The sequence below is a fragment of the Hemicordylus capensis genome, chromosome 2, assembly GCF_027244095.1.
Source record: "Hemicordylus capensis ecotype Gifberg chromosome 2, rHemCap1.1.pri, whole genome shotgun sequence".
Lineage (NCBI taxonomy): Eukaryota > Metazoa > Chordata > Lepidosauria > Squamata > Cordylidae > Hemicordylus > Hemicordylus capensis.
In genome coordinates, this window is record NC_069658.1 from 11313214 (window position 1) to 11337319 (window position 24106).

Below are 24106 nucleotides of genomic sequence, written 5' to 3' on the forward strand. Positions count from 1 at the left end.
AAGTAAAGTGTGCCCTCGAGTCGGTGTCAGCTCCTGGCAACCACAGAGCCCTGTGGTTGTCTTTGGTAGAATACAGGAGGGGTTTACCATTGCCATCTCCCGCACATTATGAGATGATGCCTTTCAGCATCTTCCTATATCACTCCTGACCAATATAGGTGTTTCCTATAGTCTGGGAAACATACCAGCGGGCATTCGAACTGGCAACCTCTGGCTTGCTAGTCAGGTCATTTCCCCGCTGCACCATTAGGTGGCTGCTATTATATACAGTAAGTACTAGAATATTTATGCCCTGCCTTCTGAATCAATGAATCCCTAAAGCAACTAGCAACTTTCCTTAGAACTTCACCAGAAAAGTTTGCTAAAGCAAGTAAAGAAACATAAGGGCAAAATCAGAGCAACGAAAAGCAACAGAGACTGAAACTTGAAACCAGCAGGGGAAAATACCCTGCAGAGCTCATAAAATCAATGGAAGCAAATATTTGCATCACTCATGTTCTCACACCAAGGATCAATGGTCAGCGGCACAACCGTAAGCATGTTGGTTCAGAAGTCAGTCTCTGTGGGTGCCGAGTAGTTTATTCCCAAGTAAGGGTCCAGTACAGAAAGCCCAGTACAGATGTTATTTCTGAAAAAGAATCTGTACACAAGAGCAGCCATTGAATGCGGGCCGAGAAATCCCAACCCCCAGTGTATTGATCACTCCCACCTCACACAGCTCACAGTTAAGGTGGTAACCTCAAGTGTGGGGGAGTGATTGACAAAGCCAGTGGGGCAGGACTGCTGTGCCCACTTTCAATTTCTGTTGTCACGTACAACTTTTTTAAAATAGCATCTGTATAGGACTTGAGTATGCACACTTACTTGAGAATAATCTTTTTAACAAGTAACGTCTGCATTACAGCCTTAAGATGTAACTCAGCTTAAGGCTGAGTTGAAGTGTGTGTGTGTGTGTGTGTGTGTGTGTGTGTGTGTGTGTGTGTGTGTGTGTAGGAGTGGGGGAATTCAAAAATCCCAAGCCCAAAACTAGGAGGTGTACTATCAATGGTGCAAAATTGCATTAACATTTCATGGAGGCTTTACCAGTGGGTGACAGTGGAGGCAGTTGGCTTTCTTGCTTTATATTTTGAAAAGAACAATGACCACCATCTAAACTAACAGTGAACTGGTGCCCCTAATTGCATACTGGTGCTATGGAGAAAAAGCAATTTCCGTTGACCTGAGACTCCCCAAAATAAGTTCCTGAGGGCTGTACAACCCTCAGGGACATATTCTGGGAGTCACAGTCAGGTTCAGAGGGAAGGGGAGATCAACTGAAATTGCACCTCCACTTTGCTGCCCCGGGGCTTCAAAGGTCTGGATGTTAGCCAGTGTTGGATGGTACATCCAGCAATTTATGGGAGGCAAAGAAACGGTGGCAGTCAGCCACAGAAACTCAGCTGCCATAATGGCCAAAAAAAGAAAGAGGGAAAAAGAACAAGCATAAGAGTGGAACTCTATGCTTGCTAATTGATACTAAAGTTGGAACAATCATGACTCATTCAGCTAAGATCTTCACCCAGGTACAGCTCCAGGTTTGAGGGCCCCCTGACAGGTGAGCCTCTAGTGGGCCCTTTCCTACCTGAGTGGATTCCCCTCCCATTACCATGACACCAAATGCAGGTTTATTTCATTCTCAGTGGGTCAGCAGCAGCTGTTCTAGCTGGTTCCTATCTGCCCTCTTCCCCACCACCACAATGCCCCAAATAATGTCAACACTATAGTGGGGTATTGTGGGGTGGGGAAATGTGATAGGCAACAGCTGTTGGCTAAAATGCCACCATGCTATGGAGGGGGCCCATCGGTCGCCACTTGCTATTTGGGTCCAAGACTTCCCAGGATCCCAAAGCAGGCATCAGCAGTAGATCCCCTCAGGGTGTGAGGCCCTTGGCAGCTGCTCAGGGGTGCCTTGTGGTGCAGCAGAAGCTGGCTATGGACAGTGCTGATTGGCTGATGCCTGTGATGTCACAAGAATACCTTTCCCTTTCCCAACCCCAGGGATAATTTTGCACATATAAAAAAATGTTATCTCCGAAAACAGTTGTAAAAAGCATTTAAAAACCATTCTCCTCCTCCTTCCACTTCCATCTCAGGCACTCAGCGCCACGAACCACATGCAAAAAGTAAAATCAATCTGGTTTATATTTATACTGTGAGGTGAGATGTTCCGTTTACCTTGACAGCAGAGACGCAGAAGGAATTTCCACATTCACAGTCAAGATTGTTTCTTTGGGAAGTATATTCTACAAGGACCTAGCTAGATGCTACGGAGTATGCACACAGTTGCTTCCAAGCTTCATTTCACCCATGTGTCTCCCATTAGTTGTTGAATTCCAAAAATCCTGGCGATAGGGCAGGGGCAGCAACAGCCCAAAGCACTTCTCAGCAACCAGTGCACCGTGTTGGCGGTCACCATATTTTTTTTCACCCACAATGCAATGGATGGAGCCAGTTGGCTAGGACCCAGATGTCTGTCTCCGAACCTTTTCTTTTTAAAATTCATGTGCCTGCATGTGCTTGTTGGCTGTTCAACAGAAGGCTGATTGAAAGCTGAATGGAGTGGCCCGGATTCCAAGCTCCTTGGAACCTAATTTAATATCCTGGCTAGAACTGCGAGAAGCTAATCCTCCCGTTTCCCTGCTTCCCAGCTTCTTAAGCTTTTTCAGCTCAATAGAGTTATCTCTGCCATTACCTCAACCAGTTTGTTGATATGTCAACCCAAGAACATGTTGCAGGCAAATTTTGAACGGCAAAATACTTCTCCATCCCCTTCTTCCTTCCAAAATACACACATTACAGTATGTGGAACGGTGTTTGGGTTTATTTATTGAGTTTACTTCAGGACTTTCAGGCCGACCAGACTTTGCAACCTTTTTTTAAAAAAAAGGGAAATGGAAATAAATCTCTTCTGCCACATAAAGTTTGCTCCTGCTAGAGCAGAAATGAATTCGAAGGAGAGAGAATTTTCCCAAGATTCCTCTAGCTTGAATTTGCTTCAGACATAGAGATTTCTTTTCTCCTAATTTTCAGGAGCCGAGTTTCAGTTATGGATGCTGCTCCAGTTGTGTAGGAATGTGGGAGCCATTTGGAAGGACATGTGAATGGAGCAAAGAGGCAGGGGCGGAGACACCATTGGGCCAGCAGGTTCACAGAACCCAGGCTGCCAATGAAAAAGGCCACCGAAGCCCCATGGCTTGGGCTCCTGAACTCCTCCCTCCCATGCCCGGGCCACCGAGAGCCCGGGCGAACTCTCTGCTAGTTATTTCCAGCAGCATCAACTGCTCAGTAGGACCTTTTTCCCTTTCTCTCCCTCTCTGGGGGGAGAGAAAGGGGAAAACATCCTATCAGGCAGCCGACGCTGCCAGCAATGATGAGCTGAGAGCTCGCTCAGGCTCTCGGCAGCCCAGGCCACGCCTCCTTTGTGCATGATGTCACATGTAAAGGGGTGTGGTCCGGGCTGCTGAGAGCTCGAGCCAGCTCTTAGTTTGTCATTTCAGGCAGCGTCAGCTGCCCAATAGGACATTTTCCCCTTTCTCTCCCTCCAGAGAGGGAGAGATAAGGGGGAAATGTTCTATTGGGCAGCTAACGCTGCCCGAAATGACGGTGCCCGAAATGAAATTTCTCTCCCTCCAGAGAGGGAGAGATAGGAGGAAACGTTCTATCGGGCAACCGGCGCTACCTGAAATACCAGAAGGAGACTTCACCTGGGCTCTCAGCACCCCAGGCATGGGAGGGGGTAGTTCACTTTGCTCTGTGCTCCTCCGTAGCCCAAACCACGCCCCCGTGCATGTGACATCACGCACACGGGCATATGTGGAAGGGGCCGCCAAGTGGGGGTGGACACAGGCCACTGCGCGAGTGGCTCCTCGCCTGCAAAGAGGCACCTTTTTAAAGTGGAGATTCTCTTTATTTAGCAGGAGAAGAGCAACTATCCAGCCCTAGCACAGCATGCCTCCAGTGGCTGTTGCTGGAGTCTATCTTGCATTTCTTTTTAGACTGGGAACCCTTTGCAGACAGAGAACACATCTGTCTGTCTGTGTGCCTGTCCGTCAATCCATCGATCTGTCTGTCTATTTCTCTGTGTAAACCACGTTGGAAACTTTACTCGTAGTAGTAAGAGGAAGGAGAGGAGGAGGAGGAGCTCCATGCTGATGCTGCCACCACTCCAACCTGACTTCTGGACCATAGGAACATAGGAAACTCCCTTATATCAAGTCAGACCATTGTATATACCTAGACTGATACCAAATCCAGCTCAGTTTTGCCTACTCTGACTGGCAGCAGCACTCCAAGATTTCAGCAGGGGTCTTTCCCAGCCCCATCCTGGAGATGCCAGGGATTGAACCTGAGACCTTTTGCATGCAAGCAGATGTTCCCTCACTGAGATATGGTCCCATCCCCTAAGGGGAATATCTTACAGCAGACAGTGCTCACATGTAGTCACTCATTCAGGTGCAAACAGAGGCTAACCCTTCTCAACAAAGGGGACGATTGATACTCGCTCCTGCAAGACTGGCTCTCTACCGCCAGCTACTGATGCTGGCATGGTTTTTCCCATGTGAATCCAGCCATTCTCCATGTGGTTTCTACATCCCTGTGTCACCAAAGCACAACAGGAGAGCTGCAACCACATCATCCCTCTAATGCAAGTGTTTTCTTATCTGGAAATCTCTGGAAAGCATTTGTGAAATTCGATAAGTAGTTTTTAATACATCTAAGGGTGAAGACAGATTGAGCACTCAGGTCAAATACTGGGTCAGCTGTCAGTTTATCTGTTTATGACTACTGTATGTATATTAATATTCTACAATTTAGAAGATTGGATATTTTTTAAAGGAAGTACTTTTCTAAGCTCTCAAAAATATCCTCCATCATGAATGGAGCCAATTGGCTAGTGCCAGTATCATCACCTGGATGACACCTCCTCCCAATTCCCAGAATAGTTTTCCAAAAATATTTGAGAATATTTGTAAAACATCTGCTAGAGCCAATATCATCACCTGGTGGACATCTCCTCCCAATTCCCATAATAGTTTTCCAAAAATATCTGGGAATATTTTTAAAACATCTGCTAGTGCCAATATCATCACTAGGAGGACATATCCTCCCAAGTCCTAGAATAGTTTTCTAAAAAATATTTGAAAATATTTTTAAAATATCAGCAAAACTATTCCAGGAATTGGGAGGAGGTGTCTGCCTGGCGACAATATTGGCACTAGCCAATTGGTTTTATCCATAACCAGCTTTCGCTGCAAACATTTGAAAGCATAATTCTTTTCAGCGCTTAAGCCTGGAAAGGAAATGGTACATTTGTACTGTACATAGTTACGGTACTTCCAAATAAGTCACACTGGCTGACATCCAGACTAGTGAAGCGCTGCTGTTGCGATGATACGCATGCACTGCAAAGAATAGGTGAATTTTATCAACCTTCCCTTCCCTCTGAAGCCCACTATGACTCCTGAAAATAGGTCCCTGAGGGCCACGCAGCTCTCAGGGACCTATTTTCAGGAGTCACAGGACTTCACAGGGAAGTGGAGATCAACAAATATCAACCCTCTCCTGTAGCACCAGTGCAGCATTTGCAAAACAATTGCTTCATCAGTCTGGATATTAGCAACTGTTCCCTGAATGTTATATCTGTCTTGGCCCTAATAAGAGATGTGAAAAACCATAATCATGAACAGCAAATTTGGTCTATAGTTTTCAGAGTAGTCACCTGAACTGGACAAGAAAAGAAGCATATGTTTCCAGGTTAAACTGAGTGGCATAACAGTCAGGGCTGGCTCCAGGTTTGAAGGAGTCCTCACAAAATGGCCCTCCAACATTCAGGAGGCTACCTTGGAGGTGGCAGCCCTACTCTCTTCTTGGAGAAAACAGCCATACTAACCACAATGCAATGCCCTTGTTCCAGCACTCTATGACTGAGACACTGTGTCAGGGTGGGGACATAGATTGTGCGTGAAAATGCCAGAGTGGCCACCAGCACAGCTTTTGAGAAGTGGGCCAGGCTCCTGCCTTGCTACCAAGAGAAGCTTCCATATCCAACCTACAGGGTGCAGAGGAGCCTTTCCTTGGTGATGGGGCCATGGTGGCAACAGGCTGGACCTTTCTCACTGACTGCACTTCTGGCCGCCATCTTTTCTACTCACAATCCAGTGTCCCTGTTGGAGATGGAGTTCCACTGCATTGACCTTTTGCATCAACTATCCTATTGACCACTAGGGGCACTGGGAGCTGAGGTAGCTAGTGAGGGTCTCCTTACCTGTCCCTGCTTGCCTCTGCTCTATGACCCCTGCTTTGACTCCTTAGGTACTTCCTGTAGTGAGTCAGTCCTCTTCCTTTCCTCCTAGTGAGAAGATGGAAACATCTCTCTCTCTCTCCCTCTCCCTATCTGTTATGTAGCTGATAGATAGGATAGGTCTTTCCTATCTCATACTGTATGTATTTCACCAATACATCAATTTAGTTTAGACTCTACAGTGATCTCCATGCATGTTACTTAAATAGCTGCAACAACTAAACTCTGCACTCGTAACTGGAGTGGTCGCTTCCGTGGCACTTAGCAAAATAATTACAAGCCCCCACAGTCTGTAACCACTACCTTAATGCAGCATTCATTAAAGAATGTAGTGTTATTGCACCCAGGTTATTGCACTCTCACCTCACCAATGAAAGCAAGAGGCTTAGATTGGAGGAAAGGGCCAAAACTTTATTCAATTAGCAACCAAATCAAGCAACAAAAATGGGGTTGGCTCTCCACCCCACTACAGTGCAGAAATTAATGACTCACCCAGTTAGGTGTGGGTCCCTAAACTACATCATATTGGGCAATTTCACCCTGGCACAGAGCAACATCACAGCCTAGGGCAGAATGCTGCTCCTCTTAGCCAACCAAAGGGGTCAGGCATCTGCAGGCATTATCATTCCCCACAAGCTGCACAGCCTTTAAGTTTGGCGACATCCTTTCAGGCTAGGAAAAATTCCAAGCCAGCACTGCTGAAGCCACCAAACTTCTATGGCAGGGCTGAACAACTTTGGCTCTCTTACAGATGTTAGACTACAGCTATAGACCACTGTGGCTGGAGATGATGGGAATTGTAGTCCAAAAACAGTTAGAGGGTCATAGTTGTGCAGCCCTGCTGTAGGGCCTAACCAAGGGCTCCTCTTCATGCCAAACATGTGTCTTAGGGTGCTCACCATCTTAAATTTCCAAATCCTGCCCTGTACCTGCAGCTGTGATCAGGAAGAATTGTGTGAGGTAGGCAAAAAAGACCACCGCCACTTGCCAATCTGATGGAGGCCCCCAAAGGATGACCAGTCGAAACACACACTGTGCTCTTGGCCACGTGGAAAGGATTGCCTCTCTCTAATGTCAACAGAGCCCTCCTGGTGAGCAACAGCTCACACAGCTCAAACTCCACCCACTTGGGCTCCCAGCCAATTAGCTTGCCCCAAATACCTCATGCTTCATTAAGAAGCTGAGATGGGGCACACCTAGGACACACTCAGGACACCCCTGGGTGATTGGCTGCATTTTGAATAAAACAAGATGGCGGCCACATGAAGAGTTCCAGGCTATGAGGGCCCAATCAGAAGTGGGTTCTTGGAGCCTGGCAAATGCCTGCATGACTACCCTGGGCTTGATAGAAGCCTGGGAAAGTCTCCAATAGAGCATCTATAATTTCTTTAAAATTGTCACATGGAGTTTCTGAAGAGCTGTGCAGCAGGCAGGCAATTCATCAAGACAAACGTATCCTTTGATCTTAGTTTTTCTGTGAAAAGATTTCTGGGGTGGGTGTTTTGGGAGGGGTTGTAAATATTTATGAGTCGCGAGGAGAAATGACATCTGTGCCAGAATTAAAAAATAAAGAGATTAGAGTTGTTTTACAACTGCCTTGCGTGGAAATCTATGACATTGCAGAGACTACAGACATCTATTTGAGGTCCTTTGGAAACGGAGACTAAATTTTTGCTATCTAAAGCAAAGGAAGATCTCGTCATGTCTACATGAAATGCAACGGAGCAAAAGAGCGAGGCTAAGGATCTGTCAGCACCAGCAGTCTTTGTTGCATTTCATTTATGTATGTGCCACCTTGTTCTGCTAGGAATTCTTGGGCATTACCCATGCATAGGCTTTGTTTAGGAACATAGGAAGCTGCCATATACCCTTGGCCCATCTAGATCAGACACAAATTGCAGAGTGTTCTCCAAGGTTGTAGGCAGGACTCTCTCTCTCAGTCCTAACTTGGAGATGCCAGGGAAGGAACTTGGAACCTTCTACATAAAAGTATGCAGATGCTCTTTCCAGAGTGGACCTATCCCCTAAGGGGAATAGCTTACCATGCAGATGCAGTAGTCTCCCATGCAAATGCAAACTAGGGTATACCCTGCTTAGCCAAGGGGACCATTCATGCTTGCTACCACAAGATCAGCTTGTAACCAGGTGTAACTGTGGCACCTGAGGTTACTGCTGCCCTGGGAACAGTGGTATAATAGCAAATTCAGAAGTGCAGATGCTTTTCATGGCAGCCCCCATAACCACGGACACCCCAACAGCCACACCCATCCCAGTGACCACACCCCCATGGCCACACACCCCACTTAGACTGATGCAATGATTTGGGAGGTCCTGTTTCAAGAGATCAAGGATAGTTCTCTAATCCTACAGAAATTGAACCCCGTGTGGTGATTCACCCAGAGCAGCAGTTTGGATGGTCAACCACAAAGGGTGGAGGATGCTCCTAGTAGCAGAAGACAGCAAGAATGGTATTACAGTCAATTGTAGCCTGATATTCAGTTATGTGACAAACTGTTGGAATAGTGAGAGCAGCAGATTATTATTTCCATTTAGAAAGCAAAGGGCTAAGCATTATGGAGGGGGGAAGAAGAGTATTGCTTGCTCAGTCAAGCAATAGATGGAGGGAGAAAGGGTCGCAGGGATAGGGGCTGCCACCAAAGAAAGGCAGGGGGACCAGTGGCAAGAAAGACAAAACCACTGCCCTTGCCTCCCTTTGTGTCCCTGCTGAGACCCTGCAGGGGAAAGAGTACATGACGGCATCCCTGCATGTCCCTGCCACACTACACCGTTGTCCGGGAGCATGGACTCCCCACACCCCCACATGGGCCTCTGCTTCTTGTTCAGGTTCCAATATGCAGAGAGTGTGCATGACATCTGAGCCCACCAGCCTCAGCATATCCTTCCCTCCTTCCCTCAGGGAGCCTGACCTCCATAACTGAGATTTCAGGTAAGTCACAGATGTCAGGTTCCTGGAGGGAAGGAGGGAAGGGAAGGGTATGCTGAGACTGGGGGGTTCCGACAACAGGACCAAACTTGGCATATTGGAACCTACTAGATTGCGTATTTTAAAAGTGGGTGAATAGAGTGTTGGTATCATTATGTCTTTAAAGTATTTACTTTCGTCTTTTAATAATGTCTTTGTTTATGCTATTTTACCAAAATTTGTTTTATTTTTTTATTCTGTAATTTTTGGTCAATGACCATAAATAAACGATTGATTGATTGATTAATTGCTCATATGAGGATGTTGGGGAGTGAGTGCTCCCAGGGTGGCTGGCAGCAACCTCATGTGCTGCTGTTATATCTGAACCTGCCCATATGCACTTCCTTCTCTTGGGACCATTTGGGTTTCTACCCTCCTAAAATAACTGAATCTGCACAATTGTACTGGTTGTAACCAGTACAAAGAAGTACTGACATGACTCAAGCAAAGAAGCACATGACTCGAGTGATATTCCATCTTTCCTTTCTTTCCAGTTTGTTTCTGAGCCCAATACAAAGGGCAGGCTATCTCCTTTAAAGATCTGTGCAGTTCAGGTCCAGGCTTGCTTACATATGCTTCTTCCTGCCTGTTGAGGTCATCAGGGAAGCTGAATTCATTTGAAGACATGAAGGGGCCTATGCTTCCCTTCCTGTGGATGTTGGCCTACAACTCCCATCAACCCTGTCTGCTGGCCATTTGTGTCTGGGGATTATGGCAGTTGCAGTCCAAGAACAGCCAGAGGACAGCTGGAGTCATACCCTGCTTAACCCTCCAGTTCCTGGGTTAGTTTCTGCTCTGAGCTGTTGGAGATCTATCTAAATTTTAGGAACATGGGAATGCAGGAAACTGCCTTGTATCAGGTCGCCATTGGTCCATCTATTGTCCACAATTATTGGCAACAGCTCTCCAGAGTTTCAGGCAGAGCTCTTTCCTTGCCCTACTCTGGAGATGTCAGGGATTGAACCATTGACATTTCTCTGGTCTGTATGTGAAATATTTTTATTATGCAACAATCTATCATGTGTTGTATGCAATTGGGTTACCACAAAAGTATAGATGGGACTGGAAAAGAGGACACTCTGGGTGCAGATCAGGACCCTGGTTTGGTCCCAGTGGAGCAAGTATCAGAGGCGGGCTGCAAAACAACTCAGAGCAGAAGTGAAGGACGTTGCTCCAGCAATTGTCTGCAGCTTATTGAAATAGTCCTGTAGTCAAAGTGTTGTCTCTAGCTCCACCCCCTGTGAAGAAAACTGTTGCAACTTAAAGGGGGCTATGCTCTGTTCCTCAGGCTTAGCTCAGGTGGGGCTGGAGAGCCTCCTGCTGCCCCTGGTTGTAGGGTGGTAGCAGCAGATTGTCCTCCCACACAGCAGAGGATTGAGAAAAGAAGGAATCTTCAAAGCAAGAGATACAGATAAGGCTTTGCTTTGGGCAAAGCAAATGCCATCGAGGGCTTATGGGTCTCCCTTCTTGGGGAATCTTCAGCAAGGCAGGTATTTCTGGCCCTCTCTAAGTGTGGTTCCTGCCTCCCCACTCCTTGGGGTCTTCATGGTCTATGTCTGGGGCCATAGTGCAAGGTACAAAACAGCCCTTCTGTCAGTGGAAGATGCCTTCAACATGAAGGAGGACACTTTTGAGACTAACCCAGGAACTGCAGGGCTAAGCACAGCGTGACAGATTGGGATGAGTATAAGGGTGACACTGCAACAAGTGACTCAAGAGGGCAACAGGGTTCCACCTGTCCTATAAAACCTCTGGCGCTGGCCATGATCCTGGGTCTGAAGGAACCCCCTGTTACCTAGAACACCTGTTACTGTTAAGAGAGGAGAGCTGGTCTTGTGGTAGCAAGCATGACTTGTCCCCTTAGCTAAGCAGGGTCTGCCCTGGTTGCATTTGAAAGGGAGACTAGAAGTATGAGAACTGTAAGATATTCCCCTCAGGGGATGGAGCTACTCTGGAAAGAGCAGAAGGTTTCAACTTCCCTCCCTGGCAGCATCTCCAAGATAGGGCTGAGACAGACTCCTGCCTGCAACCTTGGAGATGCCGCTGCCAGTCTGTAAAGACAATAATGAGCTGGATAGACCAATGGTCTGACTCAGTATATGGCAGCTTCCTATGTTGTTCCTATGTTAGGTGCAGACTGGTTACCTGTTTGGTACAAGTCACACCAGAGTTAACACCAGGGCTGCAAAACATTGGCCCTCCAGCTGTTTTGGGACTGTAACTCCCATCATCCCCAGCCATAGTGACCAATAGCTAGGGATTGTGGGAGCTGTATTCCAATATCTGCAGAAGGGCCAAAGTTGTGCAGCCCTGGGTTACACCGACATCTTATAATGAGGCACCTCCAAGAATCCCAAACAGGGAGATTTAGGATCCCCCATCACCACTAATTCTTGAAATCTCAACTTGCAAGCTTCAGATCTAAGCTGTCTGGTTCTGGCTGGGCTTAGTTTAGGAACATACTGTATTCTTAGGGACATAGGAAACTGCCTTATACTGAGTCAGACCATTGGTCCGTCTAACTCAGTTTTGTCTACACTGATTGGCAGCAGCTCTCCAGGTTATCAGGCAGGATTCTTTTCCAGCCCCACCTGGAGATGCCAAGGACTGTACCTGGAACCTTCTGCATGCAAGCAGATACCACTGAGCAGATGCCTAGAGGGGAATACCTTACAGCAGATGGCACTCACGTCATCCTAATGCAAACCAGGGCAGACCCTGCGGGGCAAAGAAGACAATTCATGCTCACTGGAAACACCTGTATCGGGCAGCAGCAATATATAGGTAGAAAGATGCTGAAAGGCAGCATCATCTCATACTGCACAGAAGATGGCAATGGTAAACCCCTCTTGTATTCTGCCAAAGAAAACCATAGGGCTCTGTGGTCGCCAGGAGTTGACACCAACTCGACAGCACAACTTTACCTTTACTGCTAGTCCAACTCTCTTCAGTTTATGCAAATGAGATCTGGCAAGGGGGGTCAATTGGATCCAGGAAATTGGAGCCTCCAAAGCCGATTGCAACTAGCTTGCAGAAGAGCGAAGCCATTATTTGCTTAGGTCTAGCACAAAACCCATTGCCTGTTCCCTGCTTCCCAAGAGCATCTCAAACTGATCCTCTAAAACGTGAGCCCCGGAACAAAATCAGACATTAGCGTCTGGGTCTTGGAGTGACTCAAGGTCTCAATTTAACCTATTTGTGTTGACTTATAACGCAGGAGGCTGTAATTACTGCACTGTTCTGTTATGACCTTTAAAAACTGGCCCTGTCATATGCAAGCTAAGGGTGCATATTTTCTTTTTGCATCCTTAGCTTGCATGTTTTCGTACTTCCTTCATACCACCCGTCGGGAAGGGGGCTGTAGCTCAGTAGTAGAGCATCTGTTTTGTGTGCCATCGGTCCCAAGTTCAGACCCTGGCAGCGCCTCCAGGTAGAGTGGAGAGGGACTCCAGTCCGAAACCTTGGAGAACCTCTCCTTGCCAGCGGATACCAGAGCTGCACCACTTCAGCCCTCTTGCAGATGTTGGCCTACAACCCCATCATCCCTGACAATTGGCTACTGCAGCTAGGGGGGATGGGAGTTGTAGTCCAGTAACAGCTGGAGGTCCAAAGCTGTGCAGCCCTGGTGAAGACAATACGGAGCAAGATGGACCACTGGTCTGACTCGGCATAAGACCTGTTCAAGGTTACTAAACAGAGTTGTTCCCACTGCAGATATACTACGTTTCCCTGACACGCTGAATGTGGGAATGACCAGTTATCATCCCTTTCTGGGTGGTGGCTTGTGTAATTGTTGTTTTCACATTAGAAACATCCTTGAGCTTTATGGACAAGCACGTTCTAATGGGTGATATTCCATCAGTTTGGCACCTATCATCCAACACCGAAAATCAGTGGCGCACCAAGGTGATTTGGGTGCCCAGACCATGGCTGCTGCCGCTGCTGCCAGACCCCACCGCCAACACAAGCCCTGCTTCCCCCACTGCCGCAAGCCCCCCCCCCCCCTGAGAGGCCCAGCCAGGCCAAACTGTGGCCTTTCTGTAATTTTAGCCACCGTGTGCGGGGGTGGGGGGGTGAGCCGAGCAAGCCTCCCCCCACCATCGCGGCGGTGGGCAGAGCGGCCGCTGGGCCTGTCCATCCAGCCCAGCGGCCCTCGAAAACTGGGAGGCACACCTGCACAGTTCAAATAGATCATCGCAAGCCCGTGACGTCGTGGCCTTGTGATGGTCTATTCGAACTGCGCAGGCTGACCTTGCGGTTTTCGAGGGCCGCTGAGCCAGGCGGACAGACCCAGAGGCTGCTCCGCCTGCCGCTGCCATGGTGGGGGGGGGAGGTCTCCTCGGCTCACCTCCCACCCACCCCCGCACACAGTGGCTAAAATTACAGAAAAGCCGTGGTTCGGCGCACTGGGGGGCAGCGGTGGGGTGGTGGCTGGAGCCCTCCCCCAGTCTTTGGAGGGCCCCCCCGGACCTTGGAGGCCACGGACCAGGGCCCCAAGGTCCAGGAGTAAGAACACCTCTGCCAAAAACGGATCCTTTGCATCTTTGTGATAGCCAAGCAACTGGTGCTTCAGTGCTGGGGGGGAAATGCTGCCCTCTGTTCACCAAGGGACTGAAGCACTGACTTCTCTGTCCCTGGACAAATTAGCTGGCCTCCTACAAAAAAAACACTGCATGGTCATCTAGACTGGTATCTGGTCTATATACACGGATGTGGACACTTAGCATATTCCAAACCACTACGAGCCTAAGATATGGAGAACATATCCTGATCCCACTTTCCCATATCCCCCATTTCCTTCCCCCTCTCCTCCTCTGGTTTGTGCTTTGGATTGTGTGTTTTTCTAAAGGCTGCCATCCTGACTAATGGTGTGTTTCCACAATGAACCAAGTTGGGCTTCTGCTAGAAGGTCGTGGAGCAGCAAAAATTGTGGTGCTCCATGATCCTGTGCAACTGCTGGTAGAAGACCTTCACCCCATTCAAACAACCATGCATGCCCAGGTCAGAGGCTGCACCCAGGTATGCATGGTTGTGTGAATGGGGTGCTTCTCTGGGACACAGACAAATCGTGCCACCAGGCTGTACAAGTGCCGTGCAGCAGTTGTACAACAATGTTGTGCCATGATGTCGGGAAACAGTGTTGAGCAACAATGGTCAGGAACAGCCTTGAGGAATGCTGTGCTGCCGTTTGTCAATACCTTCTGCTACTGCAAGGCTTACTCTTGAACAGACATTCCTTTCTTAGCGCAACATCCTTAAACTAGCACGGCAACAACATTGCACTCGTGCAGGGCTGCTTAACTTTGGACCACCAGCTAGTTGGGGCTACAACTCCCATCATACCCAGCCACAGTGGCCAATGGTCAGGGATGATGGGAGTTGTAGTCCCACATCTGCAGGAGAGCCGGAGTTGTGCAGCCCTGTGCTAGAGTAACACTGGTTTAGAAGGCACACTCCCAATGTAGCAGAACTCGCCCCCTCTTTCTCTTTTTTTAAAGAAGAGGGTAGGAGCGCATCCAGCTGTGCCTCACTGGTGCTTCAGTCATCTGCTGCCTGAGGTGGCCGCCTCGCCTTTCTTTATGGAAGAGCTGCCCCTGAGGAGTGTATACAGCAGAGGAGAGATCAAGAGGCACCAACAATGAGAGACGCTTCTCCCTTTTCTGTGCACAGCAGTTGTCTCTGGTGGCAATGGTACTTTCAAATGTGAGGTTCACAAAGGTGGCATTTGGAAAAGTGGCGAGTTTGAAAAGGATGTTAGTAAAATAAGACCTGGGGTTTTTATGGGGGCCCAAGCAGATAGTCGGCTCCCAGCTCGATACTTGATAAAGCTATCCTTTGTTGAACACCGTAGAGCAATGACTGCGGACAGGTTCAATGCCCTTCCTTCAGCCGTCCTGGAAAGGCGATTTCTGAAAATCCCTTATCTCCAGAGATTGTGCCCGTGTCATGCAGGAGAGGTTGAATCTACTGAACATGTGTTGTTGAATTGTTGTTTCTGTAAGGAGCTAAGAACAGAATTATTTTGTCCCCTTTTAAGAGGTCGTCGATTGACCTCAGGTCAGGAGAAGGTGAAGTTTTTACTTGCAGACTTGGATGATTTCATCTCGACAAAAATAGCCAAGTTTCTTTGTATTGCAAGTAAACTCTGCAGAAGACATGTTGAGAGGCTAGATGCGGGCATAGTATAGTACAGTGATTCTCAAACTTGGGTCCTCAGGTGTTATTGGACTTCAACTCCCATAATCCCCAACCAAAGGCCACTGAGGCTGGGGATTATGGGAGCTGAAGTCCAATAACACCTGAGGACCCAAGTTTGAGAATCCCTGGTATAGTAGGAGGGTGAACTGATTTTATCTAGACAAAATTCTTCATATATGATACTTTTACTGTACTGTTTTTATTGCAGTTTCTCTTCATGTTTCTGATGTGTTGTGTACTGTTCTGTGTGTTATTTTGTTGTACTGAGTGGCCGTTGGCTGTAATAAAGTACTACTACTACAAAAGCCCTACATATGAATATAAGAACAGCCCTGCTGGATCAGGCCCAAGGCCTATCTAGTCCAGCATCCTGCTTCCCCTAGTGGTCCACCAGATGCCTCCAGGAAGCCCACAAGCTGGGGATGAAAGCACACACACCCCCTCCTGCAGTTGCTCCCCTTCGACTAGTAGCCAGAGGCATCTTGCCTCTGAGCCTGGAGGCAGCCTGTAGCCATCAAGACTAGTAGCCATTGACAGACTTGTCCTCTCTGAATTTGCCATGATTTAGATGGATTAAGGGAGAGCTGAAGAAACAGTCTTTCTTCAGCTCTCACTTCAAACACTCTTGTGTTTCAGCCTGATGTGTCTGCAAACAGAGCAGGATGCATTCCACTTTCTCGATATGTTTTGAGGCTTTTGACATGTTTTGGGCTTTGAATTGTGTTATGTGTGATGAGCATTTTGCCAGTTTCCAACTGTGCTGGAATGCCCCCACGGCTGTGCCTGCAAACTACCACTAGAGGGAGCGACAGCATCAGATATAAGATGTAATTGCACAGAAAATTGGTTTTGGTTGTACACACACACACACACACACACACACACACACACACACACACTTTCTATTTCTTTACAGACACCCTGAGTCTTCGTTCATTCATTCACTTATTCATTCATTCCTAGCACTTACATATTGCTCAATCACCAGTCTCTGGGTGGTTTGCAACCTTCAAAACAAATATAACCACCAAAAGAAAACAAACAACAACCATCAGTCACTCACTGTGACATCTGCAATGACTTTTTTGTTTGTTTGTTTGAGGTTAAAATCCCTCATATTCAGGCTGAACTGGATTCCACAGTTACTGCAGAGTCTGCTATGGGGGTGTCCAACAACTCCTCTAATAGGATTAGATTGGATAACTTTCAGTTTGTGGCTCCTGAGGATGTGGACAAACTGCTTCGGACTGTGTATCCTACAACCTGTTCTCTTGAACTTCGCCCAACTTGGCTTATTACAGAGAGGGTCTGGTAAATATTATAAAAGCTTCTCTGAAGGCAGGATGCCTCCTTGTCTTAAGGAGACTATTATTAGACCTTATTTGAAGAAAGCTGCACTGGATCCCTCAGAGTTGGCTAATTACAGACCCATTTCCAATCTTCCATGGTTGGACAAGGTGACTGCGAGGTTGGCGGCTGCTCAGCTCCCGGCAATTTTGGATGATACAGATTATCTAGACCCATTTCAAACTGGCTTCCAAGTGGGCTATGGGGTTGAGGCTGCCTTGGTTGGCCTGATGGATGATCTCCAACTGGCTGCTGACAGAGGGAGTGTGACTCTGCTGGTCCTTTTGGATCTCTTGGTGGCTTTCAATACCATCAACCATGTTATCCTTCTGGGTCTCCTGAGGGAAGTGGGATTGGGTGGCACTGTTTTACAGTGGTTCTGTTCCTACCGCTCTGGCAGATTCCAGAGGGTATCACTTGAAGACTGCTGCTCTGCATAGCAAGAACAAAATGATGGAGTTCCACAAGGCTCCATATTGTCTCCAAAGCTCTTTGACATCTGCATGAAAATGCTGGGAGAGATCATCAGGAGATTTGGTGCAGGGTATTATCAATATGCTGACGACACCCAAATCCATTTCTCCATATCAGTGTCATCGGGAAATGGCATAACTTCCCTAAATGCCTGCCTGGAGGCAGTAACGGATTGGATGAGGGATAACAAACTGAAGTTGAATCCAAATAAAATGGAGGTACTTGCTGTGGGGGTTGGGTCCCGAGACATGGTTTAGATCTGCCTATTCTGGATAGGATTACACACATCCTGAAAGATAAGGTACGTATCTTGGGAGTGCTCCTGAATCCAAAACTCTCTCTGGTTTCTCAGGTTAAGGAAGTGGCCAGGAGCGTTTTTTATCAGCTTCGGCTGACACATCAGCCACACCCATTTATGGAGGTAAATGGCCTTAAAACAATGTTGCATATGCTGGTAACCCCCAGGTTTGACTACTGTAATGCATTCTATCTGGGGCTGGCTTTGTATGTAGCCCGGAAACTACATTTGGTACAGAATGCAGCAGCCAGACCGGCCTCTGGGACAACCTGGGATAATATAATATTGATTTTAAAAGAACTGCACTAGTTGTCAATCTGTTTCCAAGTGAAATACAAAGTGCTGGTTATTCCCTATAAAACCCTGAATGGCTTAAGTCAAAAGTACTTAAGAAACCACCTTCTTTGTCATGAACCCTGCCGCCTATTAAGACCATCCGGGGAAGTCTGGTTACAGTTGCCACCTGCTCATTTCGTGGCAGCTCCTTAGCCCACTTGCACCTCAAATGTCCATGTGTCCGCCATCTTGAACTGAGATGGATGTCATCATCACAAACTATGCCATTGAGGTATCCCTGTGTGTCACTCACTACAAGTGTACCAAATTTGCTCCACAAGTTAATCCACTTGCACCTCAAATATTTTTGTGTCTGCCATCTTGAATCGGGGTGGATGACATCATCACAAACTATGCCATTGAGGTGTCCCTATTTGTCCCTGCAGCTGTAGCAAATTTTGTTCATGTTGGCCCAGGCATTGCAGGGGTGATGGAGGTGGGGGAACACACACATATACACAGAGAGACACATGGACACCCACACACAGATAATGTCAGGTGATCTCATAAGCGTACGGTGATCTCATAAGCTTACTTTCCTTAAGGAAAGTAGGCTAAAAGTCTTCAAATTTCATTTAAAAGTAAACAGGGAGAGGGCAAGCCTATGATCTAGGGGCAGGGGGTTCCAGAGACCCAGGGCTACCATGGAGAAGGCTCGCCCATGCATCACCAACAGTCATGCTTCAGAAGGTGGTGGGCTGCACAGGAAAGTCTCTCTACATGATCTCACAGGCCAGGAGTATGTGGGTGGAGGTGGTCCTTCAGGTATCTTGGCCCTATGCCGTTAAGGGCTTTAAAGGTCCCAACCAGTTGCCAAACCACAGCAAAAGAGGAGCTTGAAAAAAATAATAGGTGACGAATCACTTTGGAAGGAAGGAGACACGTCCTTGGCCATCCCCTCAAATTCCATTCAAACAAACTCATGGAGGATGGCACTATCCACAGCTGCTAGCCATGATCACTAAATGGAGCCTCAATGTTCAGAGGCAATACACCTTTGAGTATATTTCTCGCTGGGGGATAAAAACCAGAAGAGGGTGCTGATTCCAATATCTCACTTGTGAGCGTCCCATGAACTTCTGACTGGTCCGGTTGGAAGCAGCATGCTAATCTGAATGGACCCTTGTTCCAATGGGCTGTCCTTGAGTTTAAGGTCCCTCGCCAGCATAGTATGTCAGGAGTCAGTCACATACATGGCTCTTTCTTTCGGCTTGGAGTAGCTCCTACCCTGCCTCTCTCCCATCAATGCAGAAAGCAGCGTAGATTTCCCATTAAATTTATGGCGGAATCTGTATGCAATGTACCTTGAAAAGGAGCTTGTTTGGGGGGCATCATAAATAAGCCATTTTTTTTTATTAGACAGCTGTGCACTTTATAGGAATGAACTCTACCCAAGACAAAGTACATCTCAGTTAGCTTCTTCATTCACCAGATGCAAAACATGTAGAGCCAGCCATAAATCGGGGATGAGTTTTACAGGCTCCTCGATATACCGGCCTCCATCCCTCTGCCAGCTGCAGCCTTGCAGCATGGAGCATGTTTCAAGCAGTAGGGCAGCTTCTTCGCTGAGTCTCTTTTCATCCTTTCCAGAAGAACATCTGGCTGGAGATGGCAGCTTTAGGTCCTGTCGAATTACACCTTGTGGAGGTTTTACTGACTGCAAACATGGGTCAGTCAGACCTCCCTGGTGGCTGATCCTGTGTGAGACACATGTTTGCTGCATTCACACATTCCATTTTGATGTGTGCGCTTTCCATTGGCTGGCATCAGTACTAATGCTGCACTTGTGCAAGCATGTTACACTAGTGCAAGGATGTTGCACCACCAGTGCAAGGATGTTGCGCTAGTGCAAGGGTGTTGGGCTAGTTTCACTAGCTAGTGCCTCTATGTTGGGAGCTGGCATTCTGGACTAGTGCTGGTGCAACAGAGTGTGCTTTCTGTAAGACCACTTCCTCACTCCATATACATTGCTGAGAAAGGTGCAAAGCTACCCGCTAGCCTTGCCGTGCAGGCACAACATTTGCACAAGTGGACCAAAACTGCAAAAGAGTGCTCAGCTTTGTGCATCCGCTAATCAAACAAACAAACAAACAAACAAACAAACAAACAAACAAATAAATAAATAAATAAATAAATAAATAAATAAATAAATAAATAAGTGGCCTTCTTGTATATGTACATCTTTGTTGGTGGCACTCGTGCAGTTTCACTCTGAAAACAGCCACTGTCTTCAGCACACAACCAGAGCCCTGCTGGGTCAGACCAGCCCACCTGCTGGATCAAGATCCCTCTAGTCCAGCATCTGGTTTTCCACTGGGGCCAGATGCTTCTGAGGAGCCCACAGCAGGAATGTCCTACAACTACCATCTCCTACTGTTACTCCTCGAGACCTGGTATTCAGAAGCTCATGGTCTCTGGAGACTCCATGAAACTTTCATATCAAATATTTCTTTAGATCAGGGGTTCCCAATCTATGGTACTCCAGATGTTGCTCAACTACAACTCCCACAATCCCCAGCTACAATTTATTGTGGCTGGGGATTATGGGAGCTGTAGTTGAGCAACATCTGGAGTACCACACGGGTTGGGAACCCCTGCTTTGGATCAACTCTCTGTGAATTTATTTAATCCCCCTTTAAAGCTATCTAATCCAGTGGCCATCACACATCTTGTGGCAATGAGCTCTATAGATTAAAGCTGTGTTGTATAAAGAAGTCCTTCCTCTAGTCCAGGGATTCTCAGCATTGGGTCCCCAGATGTTATTGGACTTCAACTCCCACAATCCCCAACCAAAGGCCCCTGGGGCTGGGGATTATGGGAGCTGAAGTCCAATAACATCTGGGGGCCCAACGTTGAGAATCTCTGCTCTAGTATGTCTTGAACTGGGGAGGAGGAGGAGACAGCTGACATCCAGACCAGCCTACCACAGGTATCCCAGCTGTTCTGTAGCTCAGAGGATGGGGCAGGGTGTTGGCCATCTCCCCTTCCCTCTGCAGCCGCTTTTTTGTGCCTCCCAAAATTATGTCCTGAGGATCCTCCAACTCATAGGCACAGAAACTCTCTCTCCAAGTTTCCATCTTCTCATACTATCTATGAAGTCCATGAACCACTTCCCCGTCCAGTGCCACTCAGTTCTCCATAAGAACTGCCCTGCAGGGTCAGGCCAAATGTCTATCTAGTCCAGGAATCTGTTCTGAACACCAGCCAAGCAGATGCCTCTGGAGGTTCTCAAGGAGGGGGGCATGAACAACAACAAATATTTATATAACATTTTTCAACAAAAGTTTCCAAAGCAGTTTACATAGAGAAATAATAAGTAAGTAAGTAAGTAAGTAAGATGGATCCCTGCCCATATCCATTGTTGTTTCTCTGCTACATCTGGAGCTCAGGGCTAGACTGCCTCTGAATATGGAAGTTCCATTTAGATGTTATGGTCAGTAGTCATTGATAGAACTCAGGTGGACAAACAGATGGACACACAGATGGAATGCTGAGCGATCTCATAAGCCCACTGGAAAGGAGCCTTCAAAAGACATTTTTAAAATGCAACTGAGTACTGAGAAGAAACCTTGATATGTTCATGGATGCTATAAAGGAACAAGGCTTGTACAGGCTTAGTCACCCAATTCTAAGAACTGTTTTCAGACTATTTCCAACCATTCAAAAAGGCACTGGCCCATTGGTTGCTACTAGTGAGTAGCAGCTCATCCTAAGGAGCTGGGGATGCCAAACAAGATGCAGCTGCCTCTGGTTACCCGCTGCCTCTCTCTCTTCCATGCCACTCCGCTCTGCCCCACCATGACCAAGAGCCACTCTGCCTTCAGGCTGGCCATTCATCAGGTAGAGATTTGCAGGCTCTACCTGATGAATGACCAGTCTGCAGGCAATGCGGTTCTCATTAACAGTGGGGTGGGGGCAGGGGGGTGGGAGAGAGGGGCTGCTGGTAACCAGTGCCAGCTGCGTCTAGATTGGCGCCCCCCCCCCATTAGGATGGGCCACAACTGTTGCTAGGCTACCCTTCACTTGGAGCATGCATCTCCAGCCAGATCATGAGTGCTTCAAGCACTCATCTGGCAGAATCAATCCAAAAGAGAGGTGGTCTTGAGACAGTCGGCCACTTTATAAAAATCGAAACCCTCTAGGATTTTCGAAGGATGCCCAACATGGATCCACCAATATCTCTTAAGTCCTTTACAGTCTCTTAAGACAGCAGGAGGCAGCCTTTGGGGAAAGCATGCAAATCAGAGATGCTTGTGCAAATAGCTACTTCCCATCCCTTGCACTATGAATTAGTTTCTAAACAGTGTCTGACCTACTGCAGAAAGTTCCATGCGTGTTGCGATGCAACTTGCACGCTAATGCAACCAACACTGTGCAAATGCAGGGTCCAATGGCCGTCCTATTGCCCCGCTGCATTTTCGCAAGAGCACACCTACATCTGAGTGCACATTACATTACCACATGCACGGAACATTGTGCGGTATGTCAGCCATTAATACGATTGCCGGTTACTAGTGCCTTATGAGTGGGAGCTTGGACATCTCTGGCTCAGATCTCACCTACCTATAAATCCTGCCCACTCCTTTCATACTACGGCACTAACCATTCTGGCCTATATTAACAGGGGTTGGTAAAGTCTGCGACTATACATGATTTGGGCACTTACGGAAGATGCCATGCAACGCGATGAAAAAGGGTCAGCAGCCACGGCTTTCCAGCTGGTGTTGAACTACAACTCCCATCATTCCCAGACACCATGTATTACCCCTAGTCAAGGGCGCTGTTTGGTCACATGATGCAGAAATCTTGCTCCGTCGCCAAGATGAGTGGGTCAATGCAGGGTTTCTTAACCTTGGGCCCCCAGACGTTGTTGGACTACAACTCCCATCGTCCCCAGACATGGCCTTTGTGGCTGATGGGAGTTGTAGTCCAACAACCTCTGGGGGCCCAAGGTTAAGAAACCCTGGATCAATGCATTGATGAGAGCCCATCTTGCGTTACTTGGTGAAAGATACTTGGTAGGATATACATACAATTGAATATTAAGCATGACTGCAATATGTTCCACTCTCAGTTATGAATGGCTTTGTTGCATGTGTGAGCTATCATCTTCGGCAAGATCCAGCCAAAGTAATGCATTCAAGGGCATTAACCACCACTAACAGTAATGGGTCTTAGCTCAGTGGTAGAGCATCTGCTTTGCATTAACCACCACTAACAATAATGGGTCTTAGCTCAGTGGTAGAGCATCTGCTTTGCATGCAGAAGGTCCCAGGTTCAAACCCTGGCAGCATCACCAAGTAGGGCTGGGAGAGACTCCTGCCTGAAACTTTGAAGAGCTGCTGCCAGTCAGTGTATACAATATTGAGCTAGATGGCCCAATGGTCAGGCTCTGTATAAGGCAGTTTCCTGTGTTATAAAAGTTCCATTAATTTCATTTGTAGAGTTGCAGATGCATTCCCCTTTCTCCCACTGAGATCAGTCAGATTTAAACCTGCCTAACTGTGGCCAGGTCCTGCCCTTCCTTCCTGCATTCCCCATTTGTTTCATGGTGGCATATTTTATTTATCTGTTTAGGGTTTGAAAAATTAACGCCGCCATTAGATTAATCTTTGAAAACACAGAACGAGGGCCAGGAATGTGCACTGTTCCCTCCCTCTGTCTGCCTGACGTCCTTCAGGCGTGATGTTCCAAACCATTTCCTTGCTGTTAATTCACCGGAGCCATAAATCTCTGTGAGAGAAATTGCTTGAACTTATCACACCAAGGATATACCTGCACCGTCTGGTATTAAAAAGAAAATTGCACTTCAGTTTTTTGTGAGGGCCTTATAAGGCAAGAGCCACATTCTCTGCAAAATGCACATCATAGTGACAGTGTGTGTGTGTGTGTGTGTGTGTGTGTGTGTGTGTGTGTGTGATTAACATCTTGCAAGGACTCTTGTAGGGTGGTGAATCCCAAAAGAGACACACAGGGGTGGTGCAAGGTATTAGAGTGAAGCACCAAAATCTGCCTTGCCCCAAACCCCTAGGAACATAGGAAGCTGCCATATACTGAGTCAAACCATTGGTCTATCTAGCTCAGTATTGTCTTCACAGACTGGCAGTGGCTTCTCCAAGGTTGCAGGCAG

At 47.4% G+C, this 24106-nt stretch overlaps 1 non-coding gene across 1 annotated transcript; it reads left to right on the forward strand.

The window, feature by feature from the left end:
- The first annotated feature begins 23202 nt into the window (after positions 1 to 23202).
- Positions 23203 to 23272, forward strand: TRNAA-UGC (transfer RNA alanine (anticodon UGC)). The gene has a single exon. It is a non-coding gene; the product is annotated as a tRNA-Ala (tRNA).
- The last annotated feature ends 834 nt before the right edge of the window (positions 23273 to 24106 follow it).